The sequence below is a fragment of the Nasonia vitripennis genome, chromosome 2 (genome assembly GCF_009193385.2).
Source record: "Nasonia vitripennis strain AsymCx chromosome 2, Nvit_psr_1.1, whole genome shotgun sequence".
In the NCBI taxonomy this organism is placed as follows: domain Eukaryota; kingdom Metazoa; phylum Arthropoda; class Insecta; order Hymenoptera; family Pteromalidae; genus Nasonia; species Nasonia vitripennis.
The window spans coordinates 17,736,600-17,752,112 of NC_045758.1; the positions used below are offsets into that span (position 1 = coordinate 17,736,600).

General features: G+C 48.5%; 2 protein-coding genes across 4 annotated transcripts in view; one reads left to right on the forward strand and one right to left on the reverse strand.

Annotated features, from left to right (window-relative positions):
* LOC100118970 (epidermal growth factor receptor) overlaps positions 1-15,513 on the forward strand; it is a 147,646-nt gene that overhangs the window by 68,339 nt on the left and 63,794 nt on the right. The window contains exon 1 of one of the 3 annotated variants that reach the window (XM_008215821.4): positions 348-5,054. The exons of the other annotated variants lie outside the window; for them this stretch is intronic. The gene's annotated coding sequence lies outside the window, so the exon portion shown is untranslated. Of the gene's footprint in view, positions 1-347; positions 5,055-15,513 lie in introns of those variants that run through there. 3 annotated transcript variants of the gene reach the window in all.
* The window catches only part of LOC103317534 (triadin-like), a 72,798-nt gene that overhangs the window by 22,185 nt on the left and 35,100 nt on the right, over positions 1-15,513 (reverse strand). The window lies entirely within an intron of this gene.

Here is a 15,513-nt window from a genome sequence, read left to right on the forward strand (position 1 = left end):
GAAAAGGGCGAGGGCTTGTTTTCGTTCTGATAGATCGGACGATAGAACGATAAACGTCGATTCGGCAGCTTTCGCAAGCGCTCGGCTTTTCCGGCTCTTAAATTCCACTCACGCACTACTCGCGCCGAAGGTAAATCTCGAGCTTTTTGCCGGCCGCGTCCGATAAATCTGCCTCCACCGATGCAGCGGCCCGGCGATATCTCCTCCGTCGGTCCCAAAGTCCCGAGAGACAGTGTCTTTTTTTTCTCTCGCTCCTCATTGTTGTATATAGTCTATGGATACGCGCGCGGCATATAGCGACGAAAAGGGGATCGGCCGCTCTCGCGCGCGCGGCAGTCGCTCGTTTTACAAGTTGTTTTACAAGGATAGGAGCGTCGTCGGCACCGCACGAGATCTCGCTTGTCCCTCTTTCTTTGGCCGCGAGTTTTCGAGGGAGAGAACGTCGCAGCACCGCCGCCGTTTCCGGGATCGAACGAAGAATCCTTTTGTTCGCGCGCGCGCGTTTTTAGCGCAGGCGACGACGGTTATCTATGGGTTCGCGGCCGTCGACTGTCGGCGGTTTCGTCGCTCGATTTATCGGATACTTTTCTGTCGACGCTGGAAAAAAGGGAGAGCGAACGTGATTTCGGCCTGTAATTGGTCGGGCTGTCGGGCTGATGTCGGTCGCTTGTTTTTTTAGTGGACGCAGTGCGCAGCTAATTTTTATAAACTTGCGCGGCGCGAGGTTTTCAAACAGCAGGTGCGTAGAAAGGCCGAGAAGCTCGCTAGGATAGAAAACGAACGAAAGATAAGAAGACAAGGGAAAAGAATGGACACCCGCGGCGTGCGTGCATCTCTCTCTCTTATACTCTCTCGTTCGAGATACCGCACTTACTCTGCGGGAAAAAAAGTGGGACGGCATCGTGCAGGCGAATAGTCAGGCGCGCGGGGCAATTTAGTAGCGGCGCTGGGCTAATAATGATTCACGTCAGTCAAGCCGAGGCCGGACGTACGTTCCACGATGCAAATTCATGAAATATCCTGCCCCCCTCCGTGCGCGCTACTCTCTTTCTCCCTCCTTTCTCTCAATTTGCTCACTGCCGCCTCTCGCACCCTCTCTCTCTCTCTCTCTCTCTCTCTCTCTCTCTCTCTTCTCCTAATCCTTTGTTTTCTTCCTCTTCCTACTTTCGCTCAGTTAATTCCAATTGCTCCGATTCTTTTAAGTGTTTCTTTCCCCCGACACGAGAGTGCGGTACAAGTGCGCGCGAGGAATCCGAGACCGTTTCTCGTGGGCGTCTTTTTTATCTCTTTGCTCGGATTGATCGAATTAGCGCCCGTGACTCGCTGCGGAGATTCGAGAAGGTGCGAGGCTTTTCGATCGCGAATACCTGTACTCGAGACAGTCGCTCGTTCGCGAAATTTTGTAGATCGTTTCAGTATATTGTTAGTTCGCCGGGGGCAATTTATGTCGCGCAATAGAAATCTCATTTTATTCGACGAGAGCCGCATTCCCAGCTGTATACCCCGCTGAATTATCTCACGCATTATACAAACAAAATATCTTAATAATTTCGTGCCGCGTATCTATTACCATATAATAGACGCGAGGCACGTACAACAACCATTTCAATTACATAACTCGCTTTATTATACACGATGATATTATAACACACGGCGAACTCGTAAAAGTCCGCGTGATTTATATCGCGGAGCATCGGACGCGCGGCTTTGTAAAGCGTTTACAGACGCGTATAATTTATATTCGATCGCAGCGGGCCCGAGCTTTCTAAGTACGTGTGATAGCTTCACGACGACAGACGGACGCGATCATTGTTTACAAGCGGATCGACGGACGATCGACGACACGCACGCGCTCCTGAAAAAGAGAGTACGCGAGCGAGAGAAGGAACGAGTTTACGAGTGCATCGATGCAGTATTGAATAAGCGGAGTCTCTCCTACTGTGCTTAGGCTCTTCTCTTATAATTTGAGCCATTAATTGCCCTAAGTCGACGGGCAGCGAGCTACAGCTGCTTCGTGCATCCGATAATATGTGCGTATGTGCGCGTATATCGATGTTCCCGAATGGCCAGTAAATATTATCGACGTGCGCTAATCCATGCGCAACTGATTATTTTTTGTGTCTTTAGTAAGTTTACAGAGCGCGTGGAATCGTGTGCGAAAATCGAAAGAAAGGCAGATTGGTTTATTCTTGGCGTGTGACTTTTGCGGCGATTCCACGCTTGTATTGGATTCGATGAGAAAAATGCAAAAGTCCTTTATCTAAGCTGATATTTTCAGGAAAAAGATTCTATGCGATGAATAGATCCGATTGAGTTAGCATATAGAAATTGTCTAAATTAAAGACGATAACAACGTGATGTAATTACACGCTGGCCATACCGCAGCTCGAGTGCCTGACATTAATGGATATCACCACATTTATATCCCGTCGTATATTACAATTTATATCTCATTGTGCTGTAAGGCGCGTTGTTCGAACAATATTCCAGTGTACGCAGGCGCGATGAAACGTTTTCCAAACGTTATTAAGCGTTCCTTGCTTTTCTACAACGCAACGATCGCGCAGAATGTGAAAAATCGAAGATATGAATAAGCATATCGAACGGCTCACTCATGTAAATTAATGAAGCGAGAGCCCCGTGGAGGAAGAAGGTATAAAATACCGAGATTCAACGGGCCGATAGGACAAAAGGTTCCCAGGACCTTTTTAAAGCTGAAAACCTCTCGATACGGAATTTATTTCGTTCGACGAGTAATAAACTTTCTTCGACGCGCACGCAAGTTTTTTTGAGCCCAATTACGCGACATTTCCATATTCATTTTCTAAATCGAGCTTTATACGTCGAATATTTCGTGTGTATAACACTGAACGTCTAACAGCTTATACAAGGTGCAAACTCCTTTTACGCGGGCTAACAATGTCCGAAATCAATTCCTTAATCATACGCATCCGCGTAAACAAGAAAAAGGCCGAAGCCGAACCAAAAGCCTGCATTATCCCACTTGCTTTCGGAATCTTTTGTTTCCCAAGCGTTCTCTCTTTCTCGCGGGCGCGCGCGAGTAGCCCCGAGAGGACCCCAAGCCAAGATCCTATCTGACATAAATAATTATCCTGCGGCCGCTCGCGCGGCAGTCCTTCTCCTCTTCGCCTCCTCCTCCTTTTTCTTCTCCGGTTCCGAGTAGAGGCCAACAAATCTGTCCGCAGGGATTTTGCGTTTTATCGCGCGCGGAATTCAGCATCTCGGCAGCCTCCCTGCGTTGCGGCGCATTCCCCGGATGATGGGGCAGGGAAAACATTTCGTTCGGAAATTCCACTTGCGCATAGTGCAAAGGAGAGGATCTCGGGAAGGGGCTGTACTCGTCTGTGGCTTAATTGATATTTTTGCCGACTTTTTCTCGCCGAGTTTTGGATGTACACCATTGAGGGGATCGCGCATAGCGGTGCGCGAGTCCTTCGATGAAAATCGACGCTGATCAATGGGACAGTCGTGTGCGCATGTTTACGACCGACGATCGGATCTTAATTCTCGGCGATTCTCCGGAAAAATCAATCGCCGCTTAAAATCTCTGCGTATACTGGAATTAACGGCGAATGACGTCGCCGCTGGACTGTGGTGTAGCTGTGACGTTATCAAGGGACTTTCACGTCTGAAACAAGCGTAAATAATGCACGGACTCGACGGTGAAAATAAGCCGATAAGCGACGGTCTGCATTTTTCTCTGGCTTTGTTAGTCTAAGATTTGTGTATAAGCATAGTTTATATATAAGATGAACATAGAAACGAGCAGTTTCGCACTAGCCTACATTTATCCACCAAGCATTTTTCGGCCTTTGAAAGAAACGAGACGAATCAGAGTCTGAAATAACGGTTCGCTCTGCTTTCGATAATTCAATCCAAAACGTTCGTCACTTTAATGAGCCTCATAACGGCCATCAATAACGCTGGAAACTGCTCGTTGCCGAACCTGTATAATACGCGGCCGAAAGCGCCGGGAGCGAACTAATGAGAAGAAATTAGTATACTCTAGATTGCTTACAGATACACACTCCCAGAGAAAGCAGCAGCTCCACATGCCTTCCAGGAGATTTCGAAGCCGTGGAATTCGAAAAAAATCGCGGCGCGTCAAATTTTTCAATGAGCCGCGATTTCGGAAAAAGACAGAAATTTGAGAAACGCGATAGCTATGATTTCGACAATGAACCACCGAAAATCACGGGCAGATATTCTCTCCCTTCTTCCCCGAAGTAGTCCAGAGCGGCGCGATTCTTCTCACGCGCGCTCCGAATTATCGTCTCTCGGGGGCGTTATGATGCGTGTCCCGTGATTTTAGATAATTGCACGGTTCGGGCCCTTTTATATCGGTAATTCGGGGTCGAAGGCGAGGAAGGGCTTAATTTGGCCCCGCGTGCAAATTACTTACAGTGCTATTACTTTTTTTTCATCAAATTCGGCGCGAACTCGAAGTATGATTCGCAATTTTCTTCTCGATCGAAACGTTGATTTAAAATGAGAGGTTGGCAGTCATGGGACGCCTGGCAGATGTAAAACATAGATAATCACGTTTATAAAAAATATATCACACATTGAATAATATTTAACGAGCAAAAGTTTTGTATCTGATGATAAAGGCGGCTTTAGATGTTTCACGCAAAAAAATTACGAGTTATTGCTGCTATAGTCTCGTATTATGAGAATTAACTCGCGGCTCTCGCGCATAAATCAGCGAATCACTTATTTAATCGTCTCGTCGATCAGCCGCGGTTGACACTCGGGCGCTTTTCTTCCTCGAGCGGTATATCGGCGCGAGGAAATTGCACGCGCGATCCGCTGATCAATGGATGATATAAAGATCGATTATCCCGAGGGGACAATTTGAGCACTATGCATGCGCGTTTGCCTACTTCGCGCGCGCTCTCGCCCGTATTAACGAATGGCTCGCGGAGGCAAAAATCTTCCGGCCAATCGAGCTGTACACATTGGAGTGGAATAATACGTCGAGGGGAGATGGACCAGGTGTATTTACGGAAGACGGCCGACGAAGAACTATACAAGTGAGTCTGCATGTCACATTTTGAGTTTATATTTTAATGACATTTTGTACCACCCCGTCGTCTGCAAATATTTCTACGTAGACGCAGCAATCGAAGTATGTTATAATTTGTGAGTAAAGGGCATCGGGTGCTCCGAAATCGAAAATATTTATGAGACCCGCGCGGCGGCAAATTAGCATTGAAACAAAACGGCGGTGGTAATCTAGGCTGCGATCACCGCGGTGCTGCCCTGGCACCCGCTGGAGAGGTCTGATATCTCGCGCGCACGAAAAGAGACGAGGCCCCGAATTCGTTTTCTTCGAGAGTGAGCTTGATTTACGATCGAGCGAGAAGTTGCACGAGCCGACGTTCTGATCGAACGTCGCGATTGACCGCGTGTTTTTGGGACTCGGCAGCCTCTGTCGGTTCGGATTTTCGTTTTGCTCTTTGCGCTGTAGGTCCTTAGTCCAGTGTATGCACGTAAGTGCAAGTATCGTTAAATTACTTCAGTTAGAGTTTGTACTAAAAATAAAAGCGAGAGGAAGTTAGAAAGCTTGCCGCGGATTCATCTGGAGACTGTACGAAGGAGAGAGAAAAAAGGACGTAACGAGCTGCACAGCAGGTTCAGCTGCGGCGCGTAGCGGGCAACAATGACAGCCTGTGGCATGCCTGCGCTCCGAGTATACCGCGAGTTAAGGGCGGTAGTGCAACACAGCTTATAATAATGCTGGATAGCGATCAGGTGCTTGTTTTATTGCCGACAGATGCGCTCTCTCTCTCTCTCTCTCTCTCTCTCTCTTCTCGCGCGCGCGTTCGATGGGAGGACGTATACTACGTATAATAGCCCCGCAGCATCGCGTAAACGCCCTTCCGGAGTGCCTCGACCGATTGTTGTTGCCATTTTTAGCCTCCTATACTTTTTCGAGGATACACGACTGCTGTTATAGAGATATTGATGTACGGAGTAGGTGTATGGCTCGAGTGTTTTCACCTGCCTTGCGTGAAAAAAAGAAAGAATCTATTTTCGTGCAAGATCTGCTAACCTCGACTCCTCAACATGCAGATCACCGCCGAGAGCGTGAAAACAGGCCACGCCGGGTTTGCAAATTGCATCTTCTCGATTTCAACAAATAACTCGAATATCTCCCACATAACAGCTCGAATGTTCGAAATAAGCGTCTCGTTTCATTCGCCTTTACGGCGGCGCGCGATTTGCGCGAATCGACGCCGGCGGCGAAGGATACATACTTATACGCACGTGTACGAAAATCTGCGCGGTCGAAACGATTGGAAGGACGAGCCGAGCATTCAGCTCGCGGCACATGCGTGCAAGGACACGCTCTGGGCTTATTGCCGATAATGGTGATTACAATGTTAGTCGGCAGATCCCTGCACGACGTGCGGCGGAGAGACGCGTTTGGACGGTTTTCCCGCTACAGTACGTGCGTGCGTGTGGAAAATTACAGCCGTGCGTTTTTCGTGGACGCGGCGAAAACATTGTATGTGCACGTATGAAATTGTCGATGCTTATTATTCCGAGGAGTATGTTTTTCGCGTCTGGTCTAATCGTCTTGTAAACCGGTTGCTTTCGTATAAACGTTTCTAGGACCTTCGTAATACACTTTTCACGTGACAAAACTACTCTCTGATCGCAGGAAATCCGATTGAAGACTGGACAAGTTTAGCGTTGTCTCTACTTACGTTATAATATACCTACATCCCGCGCAAGAACGTATCGAACCGTGGCGCTGTGCAGCAGCGGCGGCACATCGCGCGCGATCGCGGGGATTCCTCGGTAATTGTACCGCTGGCAACAGCGGCAGCAGCAACGGGCAATAATCGCGGAGCTTTTATATGCAGGCTTCTGGGCTGTCGAGCTGTTCGCAAGCAGGAATTTCCCCCGACTGTCCGCTTTATTTTATCTTATTCCACGATTGCAGTGGCCGGCTGCGCGGACTGGAGATGGCCGCGGATTCTCGGGAAATGGGTGCAGGGCCGCGCTCCATGGCCAATATTATTTCTGCCGCTGTGAAGAAAAGATTTTACATCCTGTGTATAATTTGGATTTTGTATATACACGAGATAAGCCGCGGAAGGACGTCGTATCTTGGAAGGATCGAATTTACGCGCTGGCTGGCTTAGCTCTTGCCGAAACAATTCAGCGGCTTCTCCTTCTGTACTTTGCGCATCTCGGTATAATATAACAACACGAGCTACTCGAGCGGGAAAGAAATGTTTTCGCTGTTTGTTTTTTTTATCTGCCTCCGCGCAGGAAACGCTCTTTCAATAAAATATAACGATCAAGTTTTTACTATACACATCCGCGATCGTGCCCAACTCGCCGAAATCATTTTTCCGAAGAGTTCTTACCTAGAACAATCGCTAGCCCTCGCGATACCGGATCGTATAAAACTGACATTACGTCTCAGAGCAACGACTTCATTTCCCCGCGTTAACCAGAGTCCCAACACCTCGCCTTTCGAGGAAGCTGCGCGCGTGTGCAAAATGGCGCGGAAGAGGCGCGAAAGCGAGGTGTCCGTGAATCGCGCGCTGCAGTACATACCGCGTCGTACAGAGCGCGAGTAAGAAAGAAGGGCAGCTATGTAAGCTGCGAAACTCGCATACCCGCCGCGAGAGGAGCGCCAGAGTCGGGGGAAAAAGAGCGTACGCTGGATTTTAGAGCGGCATAAAGCTCGGGATTTACTGCTCTCCGCTGCGTTTTTTGAGAAAGCCGTCGCGTCCTTTTTTTATGCAGCTTTGTTGCAAAGTAACGAGTCGAAATATTTTCACCGGAATACGCGCTTGTATTAACGCCGTATTCACTGGATATCGCGCCGGGGAATTAGCGTTGATGCGAACGCAAGGGCAGCCGATAACGAAGAAGCCGCTTTGGAGGCTGCAGCCGCTGTTTAGAGGCGCATCGCTAAGGAGAGATAATATCCGCGATCGTTCTTAGAAGCAAGGGCTAAGAGAGTAATAGTCGAGTTGCGATTCGCCGCGGCAAGGTCGAATTCTTCCTCGACGCTTTTTACGCGCGCGGGAGAGTAAGGTCGATATTCTACTTTGCCGTAAAATTAAACGCGCGAAGCGAGCGGCCTCTATATATAATACACCTGCGCGAATAGTTTCGCGGTGAAAAATCGAGAGCAAAACGCGCTCTGGGTGTGGAGATTCCTTTCTCGAAGAAGCAGCCTAAAATCACTCGCGGCTCTCGGATGAAATATTCACGACGACTCGTCCCGCTCATTAGCCTTTGTATGGACATTTTCTCAAACGGCTCACGCACTCCCTCCCCCTACAGCGCGAGGACTTTCCAAGCGCAGGAGAAAACGCGCAGTTTTACGGAAAAAGGAAAGAGAACGAAAATCCACGCGCGCTCGAATTTACGCGCTGCGACGGAGCCTCCTACTGAATTAGCAATTTCAATGTATACCGCACGGAGAGCGCGGCAACGCCCGACACGGCCAGCGCCTCTCGTTGTCCCCTTTAGCGATGCCTATACTGCATATACTATAGGTATACTCGGCGATCGGAGGAGGATCTTCGAAACGACTGCTCGTGCAAATTAGCATCGCCTCCCGAGACGGGACTGTACGCGCAAGTGCGCCGATTGCCGGCGTGGATTAGCTCCAGTTAGCGACTTTCGTGCCTTTTTGCTCGCGCCGCCGCCTTTTTCTCCGACATTTCGCTCTTTGGCGGATCCGCGACAAAGAGCCCCATTGTCATCCTCACCCGGGGAAAGACTTTTTATTCTCCGCCGCGGAATAGAGGACGCGTTTCAGTTCAACTTAACTGTATACTTGGGCTCGGTAAACCAGATGCTGGAAAAGATGTCCAGCGGCCGCGCATAATGAGCCGGTTTTTTGCCTCGATTTCCTGAAGAAAGCCAGGTTTTTCGCGGTGGCAACGAGCATCGATTTGGAGCAATCGAACACGAGACACAAAACACGCGCAAAGACTCGCACGGGAAAAGTAGATAATGGTAATATGTATGTAAGTGAAACCAAGTAGGTTACATTTAAAATGAATAGGATATATACAAGTTGACTGCATAACAAGGCGACTCGATCGCGGATCGCAATAGAGCCACATCCTATTCGCGATAACGATCATGTTTTTTCTCGGCATGAAATAATAACGCAATTTCTTCATTTTTTGTCTCAAAGTAGCGCGCCAGTGATTTCCACAAAAAAAACAACAATCGAGGGCGTACTTGATAGTCGCGAATAAATTATGCATACGCTGAATTTCAGCTAGCAGCGGTCGCAACAAAGCACTTTTACTTTTCGAGCGACGACAACGGCGACACTTTGTGCTCGGGTTAATTGCGCCAACGTCAAACTGGTTATCCGGAAATCGGACCGTGTCCCTTTTTCAGGTCGAATCGCGATTTCTGATTGCCTAGAAAACGAGAAACGAGAAACGCTTCCTCTTTTTATCCGCAGCCAGTTGGCATGCATAATACACGCTTTCTCCGCGATTTATTAGTAAAAATTTAACGGCGGGATACAATTAGAGATAAAATCGCGGCTAGGCCGTATACGGCACAGAGACAAAGTCGCTCCGTCGACGTCGTTTCGCAACTGTGCTCTACTATAATGGACGGTTTAATTGCGGAATCGATGCGATCCTTGAAAATTATTTTTTACACTCGCTCTTCCTCGGTCAACCGAACTATACTTCTGAAAACTCATCAAATAAACGAGCGAGCGATAGCGCGCAGTTGTACGCTCGGTTTACAAGCGCAGATGTCGGGTTGGACTATATAATATATAAGACACACGGCGAAAAGTAAATATTGAACAAACCATCTTGCTGCGGGCAGCATAACAATCTGCACACACGTAACAAAACTGCAACTCCATAATATGAGCTGAGCAAGCGAGTCTCCCGATGATAAGCCGAATGCGACACTGGAGATCCTCCATCCTGCAAATGCCGAGTTCTCAAAAGCACATAATAATAAGTATAGCGCGCCGGTTACTCTTTTATACGCTTCTTTCGTTCGACCGTTGCCCTTGAGCTGCGCCCACTATGCGTGTGTACCGTCGTGGCGAATTTAGTATTCCTAAAAATCGATGAATTATTGATGGCCGGTGCCTTATTTTAACGAATCGTCGGGCGATTGCGTTATCTGTAGGCAAATCGCGCAGTTCGCGCGTGCAGAGACGGAGACTATACGGTCCGAGCGCATAAGGGGGAACGAAATGTATAAGCAGCGGGATTAATTACGGCTTTTGCGTATCGCATGGAGAAATTTACAAAACTGATTGGAGATTACGAAATGTTCGTGGTTCGTATACGAGAGCTCTTTTGTTTTGCTTTGCAGCGAAATTCTAAGCCTTTTGCATATTGTATACGCGACCTCCGCGGCAATTAGCATTTATTGCTGACACGGAGTTTGTCCGTATAATTTTTATACGGTACTTACGACGATTAGATTTTTTCTCAAATTTCGACGAATTCAGTCCGGGGGGTTTTCAAACAGCTAGAGGGGGTGGCTCGCGTTGTCGACTAAACACACCGAGGAATTGTACAGGGTGCGAAATCACGATACGTGACGTCGATGAAAACAAGGTTTAGAGGCGTAACGCAGTGGCTTTTCGGCGAATTACGGCTTGAATGGCGCGTTTGTTTTCTGATGAGTTACACGCTGCACGCTGCAGCATTAAGCAAACACGCGTGGCCTTATTGTGCGTAGTAGCCTATTCGCATTATCGCTTTCGGCAATAACAAATCGGCGATTATTAACCCGCTCACACTCTTGCTTAATTAATACCTACACGAGGCGCGATCGATCGGCAAAGAACAATGATTCCAAACTTTCGACGTCGATATATTTACGTCGAGCAGTTAGCGGCGCGATAACCGAGTTCCAATAGCTGGAAATAATCATTCACGCAATAAAGGTGAGAAATAACGTGTCACTCGCCCGCATTATTTGCCCTGCGCGCTTTGAGTAACGCGTCGCAGTCGCGCCTCGGCTGCGATAAGGGCGCCGAGCGATAAGACTTTCCAAACTAGCTCTCTCGCACTCTTGCGCCGAGCGCGCGAGCGGAGAGTGTATACGCGATAACTTACGACTGCCGATAAATACGAGCGGAGAATGCAGCAGAGCGACACGAGGAGCCCAAGTGCGCGTGTTGGTCTGTGTGCGAGCTAACTCTCATTGTGTTCGCGAGGCGGGAAAAAGGGGTCGGCAGCGCGATTTATCGATTTGTAAATTCGCGATACCGGCATTTTTCGAATCCTCGAAAATAATGGCTTTTGTGGCTGGTTTCCGTATATTGTGTGTTACGAATTCGAAAAACACAATGCGTTCTCTAATTCTAGGACAAGATGTTTTACTGATAAAATGATTAACATCTGCTTCCATATAACGATGCGAATTACCCTCGAAACGTCGATTAAACAGTCAATATTCACGGAGCCAAGCACATCTCTCTTATCTCGCAACTGCGTACGAGCGTCGTCTAAACAAACGAAACTCGACGCAAAGCTAGAATCTCCCCTCGTCATAAATCGCGAAGCCCCGAGAGAGAGAAAGAGAGAGAGAGAGAGAGAAAGAGAGAGAGACGGGGCCAATCAACCGATACCACAGACCTAGCGCGTGCATATTTATCCGCCGCGCGGCGGCTCGATAAATTTCGCATCGCGTCCCATACGCACAGCCCAAGCCGAGCAAAACAGCTCTATGTTCCGTCGATTTATCTGTACATTGGCTCGAGCGAAGTATACCTACGTACATATATAGCGGCTATCTGAAGCGGCGCATCGCGTGTGCGCCATATTTGCATTTATATACCTCGAGCGAAAGGATCCCTCGAGAACCTACTTACACCCTTCGTTAGAGCGCGCGCGAGAGGCTTTCCCGAGTCCGGATGATTCGGCTGCAGATGCGGAGCCGTGCAATTTGATTCGCTTCGAGTCATTATGCAGAGAGTGTGAGAAATTGCACGGTATTTATCAGATGTTTAAAAGTCGAAATTGATTCGCTTCGCGCTTGAACGAAAATTTTCCACGCGGCAATTAGTTGAAATTCACTGCAGTCGGCCGGTGGAAATAACTCGTGCCAATAGATCATCAATCAAAGTAAAAAAGCACCGGGTCGCATAGCTCGCAGTCTGTATGTCGCTGCTAATAATGCGATCAAGGATCGATGAAATCACTTGTCGCTGCAGCACTGCCGATCAGTCAAGGTTCAACAGAGTGTATAATAAATATTTTTCCATTCATTGAGACAGCATGTAATTTCGACGAAAATAATTATGCACAAAAGGATTTTTAGCCAGTGCAAAACTTGAACCTCGATCTCGATCCATCTTTACCGCGTTTATAAAGTCACCACGTTTCGCAACCGGCTCACTTCGCATAACTCGCATTGTGCGTGTACGGGACATAAAAAAATGTAAAACGGTCTTGTGGTCGTACGCCGTAGAAACGTTGCGCAGTCGAATATACAACCGCGTATCATTCGGACGGTTGGCTTTTGCGCGTGATAAGGCGCGGCCGCGCACGCATGTGTGAAAGGAGCATACCAGGTAGTAAATCGACTGGCCCAAAATCGCGCTGTAGGAAATTAATTTTAGTATTTTTTCAAACTAGCTGCCCCTGTCACATTTGTATGTATACAGGCGATATCATACGCCGAAATTTGAATTTTTCAAGATCGTAAACAAGTGCGCGACTCACGTCAACTCCGCAGCGCGATATCATTTTAAAGAGCGTGTAATTACGCGGGCATTCATTAAAACGAAAACGCCGAAATTACACGTGTGCTCGCGCGCGGCTCTTCTGGGAAGCTACAATTAGTCATTCTAAATTACGAATTTAACGCCTGTAGCGAGGTTCGTCCAGCATAAACTCTGCGAAAATATCTCACGAGGCGAGCGTCGCGCGTATGCTATAGTCCTGCGGTAAATTTTCGGCCGCTCGTTCGGTCACGCCTCTCTGAAAGAGAGAGACTGCCCGGGGATTGATTTAGGTTCGCGCGCGCGAGGCGGAGATCGAACCGCTTCGGAGAGCAGCTTTTTTTCTCGTGTGGCTTGTGCATGAACTAGAAAACAAAGGCAGATTTCGCAGGAACGACACGGCCGAGAGGAATATGGTATAAGCTATAACCTAGTTGAATTAGACAGTTCTTAGAGGCGCTCGCGTTTTTTGCGGTTACCGTATTATCTTTCGGAGCGAGTCGAAAGTTAAATTAGAAAAAGGCCATTGCCAAGTGTCACTCATACGCGAAAGTTTCGTCCGACCTTCCGAGCGTGTCAACCTGGTGTATACTAGCTCTATCGCCGCGGCTTGAGCAATAATCAGCCTGAAAAATCGCGCTACATCTAATAATCGCTTGGCTCAATCGATCCACTTCGATTACAGCAATGAGAGCCTCGTTGAATAGGAATTAATTTCCGCCGAAAAAAAACTTCCTACCACACACGTCGTCCAATAACCCGTCGTCGATTCTCGCCCACGTATCCAACGCGCACTCATAACAGAGCGCGCGTCAGCTCTCTTAATAACATCGAGGCGCGCGCATTTCCCGCCTAAACATGATCGCGCGACCGGATGACGATTGGTCAATCCGAATTAGCATTTTTCCGCTTTACAGCATAGATCCGCACGGAAACCCCCACGCCGAGGTATTTTCCTCGCTCTGCGAGAGCGCGACTTGTCATAATCGGTAGTGCGGCGCGCCGATTCAAGGTGAGAAAAGCCGATCGCGGATTTCTTTTCCTCGATTAGGCGAGAACGCTCTCGTGGCGCGAGCTGCGTGGGTAATGGCGATCAAACAAGCTATACTATATTGATCTTCGAGTAACGTAACGGCTAAATACAATTTTTACGTCATGTGTTTTCGAACTGTGATTGTGGCTGATAAAGGAACCGGAAAGGAAATGAAATTATTCCAACAACGGCCCTTCGAACCTCGCGACAAATCCGTACAAGCGTCTATACGCGAGGTAACCTTTCAGCTACCCCGACCCCGTATAATGTCCCAGCGGAAGGCATTCCTCGAGCGCGCGCAAGGTGCATCTCTCCGCGATGAAAAATCCGCTCGTGTGGCCCTCGCTCGATCGGGAAATTACGATCGGCAAGCGCAGCGCTCATTCGCGTGGGAATGCGCGGATGTTTGCATTGCGCTAGGCTCGCAGTTCGAGTAAGCCTATGCTAATTCGAGCCGTTGGATTTTCGAGGAATCGACGAATTTTTCGGCTGAGCTCGAAACACGCGCGCACAACTCGTTTACAAACGCTTTGATGGCCCGTAGCGAGCTATACAAACTAGATCGTTTAACGAAAAGTCTTCTCACGATTAGCGCCGCGCGGCTATCGTCCGCGCGATGATAAAGATATCCGTGCGTTGCGTAACTCCCATGCGGGCAAATTCCCGCGAGGAAATACTTGATCGCTGCAAAAACGCGCGCATAATAGAAAGCGAAAAGCCGCAGTCGAGTGAAGACTCGGATCATCGTAATGCCAAGAGCTCTCGCGCACGCCTATGGGAAGTGAAGTTTGCATTTTCGTCGATGAGAACGAGCGCAATCGATATTGGGGGAAGAGCCGCGTTCGCGGAGTGCATTATGCACCTACTCCCGCGTGTATACGTGTGCGTGAGAGCATAAAGCAGAGCGCGCGAGCAGATTTAGATAATTGGTATGGCTCGTAGCTCGCGGCCCTCGAGAGAATGAGAGATGATGCCCCGATACTACTTTGGCGCTTTAGTTATTAATATCGAACGCAGGCAAATCGACAAATCGAAACAATCAGTCGAGCGTAATTGCCGCTCGGCTCGGCATCGATTCGGTATTCCGCGCGCGCGTTAAATATAAATGTAATTTGACGATCGTAAATTGCGTAAATGCTCGTAAAAATGGTGATCCGTATCTGCGCGTGCTCCTCGTTCGGATTCGCATAAATCATCATAATAGCAAAGCAATTAAAAGAGCGCGTGTATAATAATGCAAAGGCGCCATTGCCGCGTCCTGCATTTGCGCCCGTGTCAACTGATTTTAATTAAGATTGCGCGCTGATACAGTATTCTCTGCATTTCGCTGTTGCGCGGGCGAAAGGTTGCGAGTGCGCGCATTTAAAACGCTGCGGAGATATTTGCTTGCAGACTTTTTAACAGTACAATATCGTTTCCCCAACCGACTCGGGCAGTATATATGAAATGTAAATTAACACATTTTTCTCCTTGCCAAACCATGCACTCGAGCCTCGTCCTAAACAAAGCCCAGCCCTACAAAGCCGGCCCTTCAGCCTCCATACGTTTTCCTCTCGACTCGGACAAAGGCGGACAAAAAGAGCCTGCGGAAAATTCCAAAACTGCGCCACTTTCGAGAGCGATCCTCCTCCTTTCCTCACAGCGCGTCTGGAGGGAGGACTCGCGGAGCGAGCGTGGAAAAGACGTTTACTCGCGCGCCCCCGACACAATGCGGAGCTGTACGGTGCGTCCCTTCCGTAAATCACGCACCAGCAAC